Below are 11,117 nucleotides of genomic sequence, written 5' to 3'. Positions count from 1 at the left end.
ACAATAAATATAATAACAATAAATATAAAAACAAAAAATATAATAACAATAAATATAATAACAATAAATATAATAACAATAAATATAATAAACATAAATAAATAACAATAAATATAATAAATAAATAAAAATAAATATAATAACAATAAATAAATAACAATAGATAAATAACAATAAATATAATAACAATAAATATAATAACAATAAATATAATAACAATAACAATAATAACAATAAATGAATAACAATAAATAAATAACAATAAATATAATAAAGATAAATAAATAACAATAAATATAATAACAATAAATATAATAACAAGAAATATAATAACAAGAAATATAATAACAATTATTAAATATGAATACATATAATAACAATAAATAAATAACAATAAATAAAATAACAATAAATAAATAACAATAAATATAATAACAATAAATATAATTACAATAAATAAATAACAATAAATAAATAACAATAAATATAATAAAAATAAATATAATAACAATAAATATAATAACAATAAATATAATAACAATAAATAAATAACACTAAATAAATAACAATAACTATAATAACAATAAATATAATAACAATATATAAATAACAATACATAAATAACTATAAATATAATAACAATAAATATAAAAACAATAAATAAATAACAATAAATATAATAACAATAAATATATAACAATAAATAAATAACAATAAATATAATAACAATAAATACATAACAATAAATCAATAACAATAAATTAATAACAATAAATATAATAACAATAAATATAATAACAATAAATATAATAACAATAAATATAATAACAATAAATACAATAACAATAAATATACTAACAATAAATAAATCACAATAAATAAATAAAAATAAATATAATTACAATAAATTAATAACAATAAATAACTAAAAATAAATATAATAACAATAAATATAATAACAATAAATATAATAGCAATAAATATAATAACAATAAATAAATAACAATAAATATAATAACAATAAATATAATAACAATAAATATAATAACAATAAATATAATAACAATAAATATAATAACAATAAATATAATAACAAAAAATATAATAACAATAAATATAATAACAATAAATAAACAACAATAAATAAATAACAATAAATATAATAACAATAAATATAATAACAATAAATAAAGTACAATAAATATAATAGCAATAAATATAATAACAATAAATATAATAACAATAAATAAATAACAATAAATATAATAACAATCAATAAAATAACAATAAATATAATAACAATAAATATAATAACAATAAATAAATAACAATAAATAAATAACAATAAATGTAATAACAATAAATATAATAACAATAAATAAACAACAATAAATATAATAACAATAAATATAATAACAATAAATAAATAACCATAAATAAATAACAATAACTAAATAACAATAAATATAATAACAATAAATAAATAACAATAAATATAATAACACTAAATATAATAACAATAAATAAATAACAATTAATATAATAACAATAAATAAATAACAATAAATATATAACAATAAATATAATGACAATAAATATAATAACAATAAATATAATAACAATAAATATAATAATAATAAATATAATAACAATAAAAATAATAACAATAAATATAATAACATAAATATAAAAACCATAAATAAATAACAATAAATAAATAACAATAAATGTAATAACAATAAATATAATAACAATAAATAAATAACAATAAATATAATAACAATAAATATAATAACAATAAATAAATAAAAATTAATATAATAACAATAAAAAATAACAATAAATATATAACAATAAATATAATAACAATAAATATAATAACAATAAATATAATAACAATAAATATAATAACAATAAATATAATAATAATAAATATAATCGCAATAAATATAATAACAATACATAAATCACATTAAATAAATAACAATTAATATAATAACAATAAATAAATAACAATAAATATAATAACAATAAATATAATAACAATAAATATAATAACAATACATATTATAACAATAAGTATAATAACAATAAATAAATAACAATTAATATAATAACAATAAATATAATAGCAATAAATAAATAACAATAAATAAATAACAATAAATATAATAACAATAAATATAATAACAATAAATAAATAACAATAAATAAATAACAATACATAAATAACAATAAATATAATAACAATAAATAAATAACAATAAATATAATAACAATAAATATAATAACAATAAATATAATAACAATAAATATAATAACAATTAATACAATAACAATAAATAAGTAACAATAGATAAATAACAATAAATAAATAACAATAAATATAATAACAATAAATAAAAAACAATAAATATAATAACAATAAATATAATAACAATAAATATAATCGCAATAAATATAATAACAATAACTAAATAACATTAAATAAATAACAATAAATATAATAACAATAAATAAATAACAATAAATATAATAACAATAAATATAATAACAATAAATATAGTAACAATAAATAAATAACAATAAATATAATAACAATAAATATAATAACAATAAATATAATAACAATAAATATAATAACAATAAATATAACAATAAATAAATAACAATAAATATAATAACAATAAATATAATAACAATAAATATAATAACAATAAATAGAATAACAATAAATATAATAACAAAAATATAATAACAATAAATAATAACAATAAATATAATAACAATAAATATAATAAGAATAAATATAATAACTATACATAAATAACAATAAATTTAATAACAATAAATATAATAACAATAAATATAATAACAAAAAATATAATAACAATAAATATAATAACAATAAATACAATTACAAAAAATATAATAACAGTAAATACAATAACAATAAATATAATAACAATAAATATAATAACAATAAATATAATAATAATAAATATAACAACAATAAATTTAATAACAATAAATATAATAACTATAAATAAATAACAATAATGTAATAACAATAAATATAATAACAATAAATATAATAACAAAAAATATAATAACAATAAACGTAATAACAAAAAATATAATGACAATAAATATAATAACAATAAATATAATAACAATAAATATAATAACAAAAAACATAATAAGAATAAATATAATAACAATAAATATAATAACGATAAATATAATAACAATAAATATAATAACAATAAATATAATAACTATAAATAAATAACAATAAATATAATAACAATAAATATAATAACAATAAATATAATAACAAAAAATATAATAACAAAAAAATATAATAACAATAAATAAATAACAATAAATAAATAACAATAAATATACTAACAATAAATATGATAACAATAAATAAAGTACAATAAATATAATAACAATAAATATAATAACAATAAATATAATAACAATAAATATAATAACAATAAATATAATAACTATAAATAAATAACAATAAATATAATAACAATAAATATAATGACAATAAATATAATAACAATAAATACAATAACAAAAAAATATAATAACAATAAATATAATAACAATAACTAAATAACAATAAATATAATAATAATAAATATAATAACAATAAATAAATTAAAAAAAATATAATAACAATAAATATAATAACAATAAATAAATTACAATAAATAAATAACAATAAATGTAATAACAATAAATATAATAACAATAAATAAAGTACAATAAATATAATAACAATAAATATAATAACAATAAATATAATAACAATAAATATAATAACAATAAATACAATAACTATGAATAACTAACAATAAATATAATAACAATACATATAATAACAAAAAATATAATAACAAAAAAATATAATAACAATAAATATAATAACAATAAATAAATAACAATAAATATAATAACAATAAATAAATAACAATAAATATAATAACAATAAATATAATAACAATAAATATAATAACAATAAATAAATAACAATAAATATAATAACAATAAATAAATAACAATAAATAAATAACAATAAATATAATAACAATAAATATAATAACAATAAATAAAGTACAATAAATATAATACCATAAATATAATAACAATAAATATAATAACAATAAATAAATATAATAACAATAAATAAATATAATAACAATAAATATAATAACAATAAATATAATAACAATAAATATAATAACAATAACTATAATAACAATATATAGTATAACAATAAATAAATAACAATAAATATAATAACAATAAATATAATAACTATAAATAAATACACATAAAAGAAAAGTTAGGCGCCATTTTATATTCTTTTACTGCAATGTAAATCAAGATATAATGGTTCACATTCAATACAAATCAGATATATTTTAATTTTAAAATCAGAGGTTGTGTCTTTCTTGTAAAAAATACTCTAAAAACACTAGAATTTTTGTTAATATTTGTTGTCTAATACCTAATTTTTATATTTCACAGAACTCGGAATTATCTGAATTTCCACTCTTAAAGTAAATTAAAACGCACATTTAGGCTGTTTACGCCGAGGAAAGATTTATTACAAAATTTATAATGATTACTTAATTAAAACAGCAGAGCTAACCCTACGTAAGTTTAACTGATTTCCTCCGAGGGAAGAAATGTAATGGAAATATGAAATTCACAAAGTGTCTCCAGTCTCTTTCGTATCCAAATTAGAGGAGATGTTGGCGTTAAGGTTTTGCCATTTTTGCAAGGGGTCGACGTACATACAGCGCCTAGTATCCCCAAACCTTATCCATCTAATACTGATTACTTTCAACATTGCTAAACTTCGATGATCTAACGAGAACCAGTGTGATTTGTGCCAGTTATTTAGTTTAGGAGTGAATCCAGTATACAAAAATCTATACACATATAAACATCGAAAACCCATGAATATATAATTACTAGCATGCCGTCCGGCATTGCCCGGTCGTAAAATACGCTTTAATATGATATTTTGATTAATGCAGATTTCTTATTATATTATATTGGACCCAATATATAGTAATGATTTCTTATTATATTATATTGGACCCAATATATAGTAATGATTTCTTATTATATTATATTGGACCCAATATATAGTAATGATTTCTTATTATATTATATTGGACCCAATATATAGTAATGATTTAAAAAGTTTTTTAAAAAATGACTCGTGCGCCACCACCGGGAATCGAAACCAAAACGTTTAGTTTACGATTTACTTTTTCCTTTGGCGTTAATGCCTGAGCTAGGAAGGCATTTTTGCTGCAAGGCTTAAAATTAAAACATGAACCATTAGTTATTACGTTACGCATGCATATTCGTAATGACGTCGTTCGACCATTCCCTGGCAAGTTGCATTTTTTTTTTAATTTTCACACTTTTGCACCGATTTTCCCCCGCTCCAACCCAAATATAAAGTTTCGCATGGATTCGAATACCTTATATATTAAGTTTTATGTATGTAGACCAAAACCTGATAGAGGAGTTTGGTAGACAAACAAATATATATATATATACGCATACATAAATGTGTTTAGAAAGATGTTGGTGATTACTATAACCTTTTTATGCAAATATTATGCAAATTTAAATCATGTAGAATATCTGCATGAATATGATTACACGGAATAGTTAACTAAATATGAAATCCCATAAGAAAACCGAAAAAAAAACTAACAGGGAATTAATTAAAATGAATGTTTAAAAGAATATGCAAATTAGCTAGATCTATTGCAGATTAATGCAATTTCACGACCCATATATAACAAAGTTGTATTGTTTTGTTTTTTTTAAATAAATAGAAAAATGGTTTTTAATATGAATATTAACACGCACACAAAAAAATTATAGAAGTATAGAAGATAGATAGAAAGAAGATAGATTTAAGTGTTTATATGTTTAGAGATTTGTACTTACTAAGTACGTTTAAAATGAATGGCCGATCCCTATAATATATAAAGATTTTGACTCTTCCCTTCATTAAATATTCACCAAAATTCAGGAAATCAACCAATTGTAATGAAATGTTCAGTATTTATCAATAAACAATCACAAAATATAATTAACTCGTGAAAATCTGTTATTTATTGTAAACAAAAAATACCTTTGCTAAAGTTAAAATTGTAAGTACTAAAAAAATCACATGAATTTCTGTTTGCTTTTTTTTTAATCTATATATGTAAAAAATTGAAATCACATGTCTGTGTGTCTGTGTGTGTACATTTCCCTACCAAACTACTATGCCAATTTTCAGCCTAGAGACTGGAGATTTGGCATAAGAGGTATTGAGATTTGGGAAAATCTTTTTAATCGATTTTTAGCCTAAAATTTGGTTGTCAAGGGTCAAAGATGAACGATTGAACTCTACAAAACTCTACAAAACATCTCCGACAATTTTGGGTCTAAACACTTGAAATTTTAAATGCAGGTTACTTTGATAAAGATCAAACTTTTTAATTTGATTTGAGCCAGAAAAATAAATATTAAAAGGTCAAAATTGGGGTCAAAGTTTTTTAAAAAAATTGACCTCTGCGGTCTCTACCAAATTACTCAGCCAATTTATGGTCTAAACATTTGAAATTTTATATAAAGGGTGTTCAGAGATAGGCCAAGCTTTTTAATCGGTTTGGGTCGAAACTTTAAGCAGCCAAGTGGTCAAAGTTCAAAAGATTTGACTTTTGCGGTGTCTAGCAAACTACTCAGTCAATTTTGGGTCTAAATATTTGCAATTTATATATAACGGGTATTCAGACATGTGGCAAGCATTTTAATCAGTTTGGGGGCGAAAATTTGGTTGCCAGACTGTCAAAGTTGAATGAGTTAACCATTGCAGATTCTTCCAAATTTCTCCGCCAGTTTTAGGTCTAAACACTTGAAATTTTAGATGTAGGTAACTATGACATGTTAACCCTTTTTGTTCTTATTTGGGACCAAAATACTAAATATTAAGGGGTCAAAATTGGAGTCAAAGTTTTAACAAAATTACCTCTGCGATCTCCACGAAATTACCCAGACAATTTTTGGTCTAAACATTTGAAATCTTACATAAAGTGTATTCACAGGTAAGGAGAGTTATGAACAGAACATCGGGCCCGAGCAAAGACGGATTGAACTGCTAGTATAAAAATAAAGCATTGTAGATGTAAACAATAAAAAATATATATCTTAGGAACATTATGAAAAAAGTAACTAATGTCTCTGCTAATGAAATCAAGATAACTCGAAGAAAAGTAAATTTACGAACTGCCATTGAATTAAGTATTGCGTATTAAAAATTTTCATCAAAATATATTATAATTGAAAATATCTCTCTCTCTCTCTCTATATATATATATATATATATATATATATATATATATATATATATATATATAATTATGTGAACATGTCTGTGTATATGTGTGTCTGTATGTGTGTGTATATTTCCCTACGCAATAACTCTGTCAATTTAAAGTCTACAGACTCGAAATTTTATATACAGGGTACTGAAATTTTGGAGAATCTTTGTAATCTGTTTTCGGCCAGAAATTTGGCTGTTAAGGGATCAAAGTTCAACGATTTGACCGTTTAGAACTCTACCAAAGTCCTCCGACAATTTTTGGTCTAAACACTTGAAATTTTAGATATAGGTTCCTTGGACCTGGATCTAAAATTGACCTCTGCGGTCTCCGCCAAATTACTCAGACAATTTCTGGTCTAAACATTTCAAATTTGACATAGAGGGTATTCAGAGATAAGGCAAGATTTTTCATAGGTTTAGGTCGAAAATTTGTAGTTACCAATATATAAATATATGTATGTATGTTTGCATGTCAGCCTAAAACTTTCGACAAAGGCGAGGGATTTTACCAAGATCAGTATTGTCAGACCTTTCATTCGACAAATATCGAAAAAATTGATTAAAAACATGAATGTCTTCACCTTAAACTGGTAACATTTCTACAGGCGGGGAGTCGCACTTTTCGCCGATATTTTTGAAAGTCTTCTTCTTTCAATTGTCTAGCCTTAATTTTAAAAATGTCAATTCCTGTTTGGCGGTGGTCGTAATAGCATAGACGCCAAGTTTTTCCACCGTTCTTTTCCTCTCTCGCGGTACGGTTTCGAGCCTGCCTTCCTACTGCTACTTTTTTTTTTTTGTTCAACAGACACATCCAAACACCCGGGCAACGCCGGGCTTAAATGCTAGTCTATATATCTCTAAAAGCGAATATGTCTGTGTGTGTATCTGTCTGTCTGTCTGTGTACATTTCCCTACGCAATAACTCTGTTTGTTTTAGTCTACAGATTCGAAATTTGATATACAGGGTACAGAGATTTGGGAAAATCGATGTGATCGGTTTTCGGCCAGAAATTTGGCTGTTAAAGGGTCAAAGTCAAACGATTTGACTTTTGAGAACTCTACCAAACTCCTCCGACAATTTTCGGTCTACACACTTTAAATTTTAGATATAGGTTCGGTGGACATGGATCTAACTTAATAACTTGATTTGAACCCCGAACAATAAAGGTTACGGGGTCATAATAGGGGTCAAAGTTTTAAAAAAAATTGAACTCTTCGGTCTTTACCAAATTACTCAGACAATTTTTGGTCTAAACATTTGAAATTTTACGTAAAGGGTATTCAGAGATAGGGCAAGCTTTTTCATCAGTTTGGGTCGAAAATTTTTAGTTGCCAATATATAAATGTATGTATGTATGTATGTATGTATGTATGTTTGAATATTTGCCTAAAACTTTCGACAGAGGCGACGGATTTTCTCAAGATCAGTATCGTTTGGACGTCCGACCTTTCAGACGACAAATATCGAAAAAATTGACTAAAAAAATTAATATCTTCACCTTAAACTGGGCACTTTTCTACAGGGGGAGGGGGCGTTTTTTTCGCCGATATTTTTGAAAGCCATTCTCTCCTTTCGATTGTTTAGCCTTATTTTAGAAAATGTCACTTCCAGTTTGGCGGTCGTCGTAACAGCATAGACGTCAGGTTTTTCCCCCGTTATTTTCCTCCTTCACGGTACGGGTTCAAGCATGTCTTCCTACTACTACTTTTTTTTTTTTTTTGCTCAACATACACATCCAAACACCCGGGCAACGCCGGGCTGAAATGCTAGTATATCTATAAAAGTGAACGTGTCTGTGTGTGTGCCTGTGTGTACATTTCCCTACGCAATAACTCTGTCAATTTAAAGTCTACAGACTCGAAATTTGATATGCAGGGTACTGAGATTTGGGAGAATCTTTGTGATCTGTTTTCGGCCAGAAATTTGGCTGTTAAGGGGTCAAAGTTCAACACTTTGACCTTTGAAAACTCTACCAAACTCTTCCAACAATTTTGGGTCTAAACACTTGAAATTTTAGATATAGGTTCGGTGGACATGCATCTTACTTAGTAACTTTATTTGAGGCCAAAGCAATAAATGTTAAGGTGGTCATAATAGTGGTCAAAGTTAAACAAACGTACACCTACAAACACCCGGGCAACACCGGGCTGAAATGCTAGTATATAATAAAAGTTGAATTGTATGTGTGTGCATGCGTGTGTGTATGCGTGTGTGTATGCGTGTGTGTATGCATGTGTACATTTCCTTTCACAAATGCTCTGTCAAACTTCAGTCTAGAGACTCGAGATTTGACATAAGGAGTATTGAGATTTAGGAAAATCTGTTTAATCGGTTTTCGGACAGAAATTTGGGTGTCAAGGGGTCAGAGTTAAGCGATTTGACCTTTGAAAAGTCTACCAAACTCTTCCACCAATTTTGGGTCTAAACACTGGAGATTTTAGATGTAGTTTACTTGAACATGGATCAAATTTTTAATTCAATTTGAGCCCAAAAGGGGTCAAAATTGGCATCAAAGTTTTAAATTTTTTTACCTCTTCAGTCTCTACCAAATTACTCAACCAATTTTTGGTCTAAACGTTTGAAATTTTATATAAGATGTATTCAGACGTAATGCAAGATTTTATATTGGGTTTGGACCGAAAATTTGGCTGCCAAGGTGTCAAAATTCAATAGATTTTATCTTTGCGGTGTCAAGCAAATTATTCAACCAATTTTGCGTCTAAACGTTTGCAATTTTACATAGATATAATTCAGAAAGACAGCAAGCGTTCTAATAAGTTTTGAGGCGAAAATGTGGCTGCCAAGAGGTCAAATTTGAAAGAGTTGATCTTGGAAAACTCTACAAAACTCCTCCGCCAATTTTGGGTCCAAACACTTGAAATTTTAAATGTTGGTCACCTGAACATGAGTCAAACTTTATATATATATATATATATATATATATATATATATATATATATATATATATATATATATGTGTGTGTGTGTGTGTGTGTGTGTGTGTGTGTGTGTGTGTGTGTGTGTCTGTGTCTGTGTCTGTGTCTGTGTCTGTATATGTGTGCGTGTGTGTTCATGTATGTAAATAAAGTTATGAACAGTGCATAGGGCCCGAGCAAAGCCGGGATGAACTGCTAGTATATAATTTTTTTCTTGTACGCATGATTGTGGAGTAATCAGTGTAAGAAGTTTTTTATAATCCTGAAAATAAAAAAATTGAAAAAATTGAGATCCCGGATCACTAAGAAAAACTAATGTCAAAAATTGTAGTATTCTTTAACAACGATTTATTTAGACAAATATGAGTGGGTAAAATTGTAACAGAAAACAAAATGTAAAAAGATAGGATTTAAATCTTACACGTCGTATTTTTTTTTAATTATTAATAAATTGTTTTTGCTTATTGTTTTTCCGATGAATAGAGTGTCAGTGTGATCAGTGATTTGAATTGTCTTAAATGCATTTTCACATTATTTATAAAGGATTCATTTTATTTATTTTTACACAACGTTTCAGAATAAATCAAGCCATCATGTAAAAAATAAATATACATTCTAATTAAATAAGAATTTCCTTTTTATTTCAACAAATAGAATAATCTAAATTAATGAATAGTTTTATAAACTATCAACTAAATTAATGAAATTTTGTTTATAATCTTCAACAATACAGAAATTAAGGTATAATAATTTTTCCATC

This window comes from Euprymna scolopes, chromosome 40 (genome assembly GCF_053919585.1).
Source record: "Euprymna scolopes isolate OS-2025 chromosome 40, ASM5391958v1, whole genome shotgun sequence".
Lineage (NCBI taxonomy): Eukaryota > Metazoa > Mollusca > Cephalopoda > Sepiida > Sepiolidae > Euprymna > Euprymna scolopes.
Note: the sequence above shows the minus strand (reverse complement) of the source record.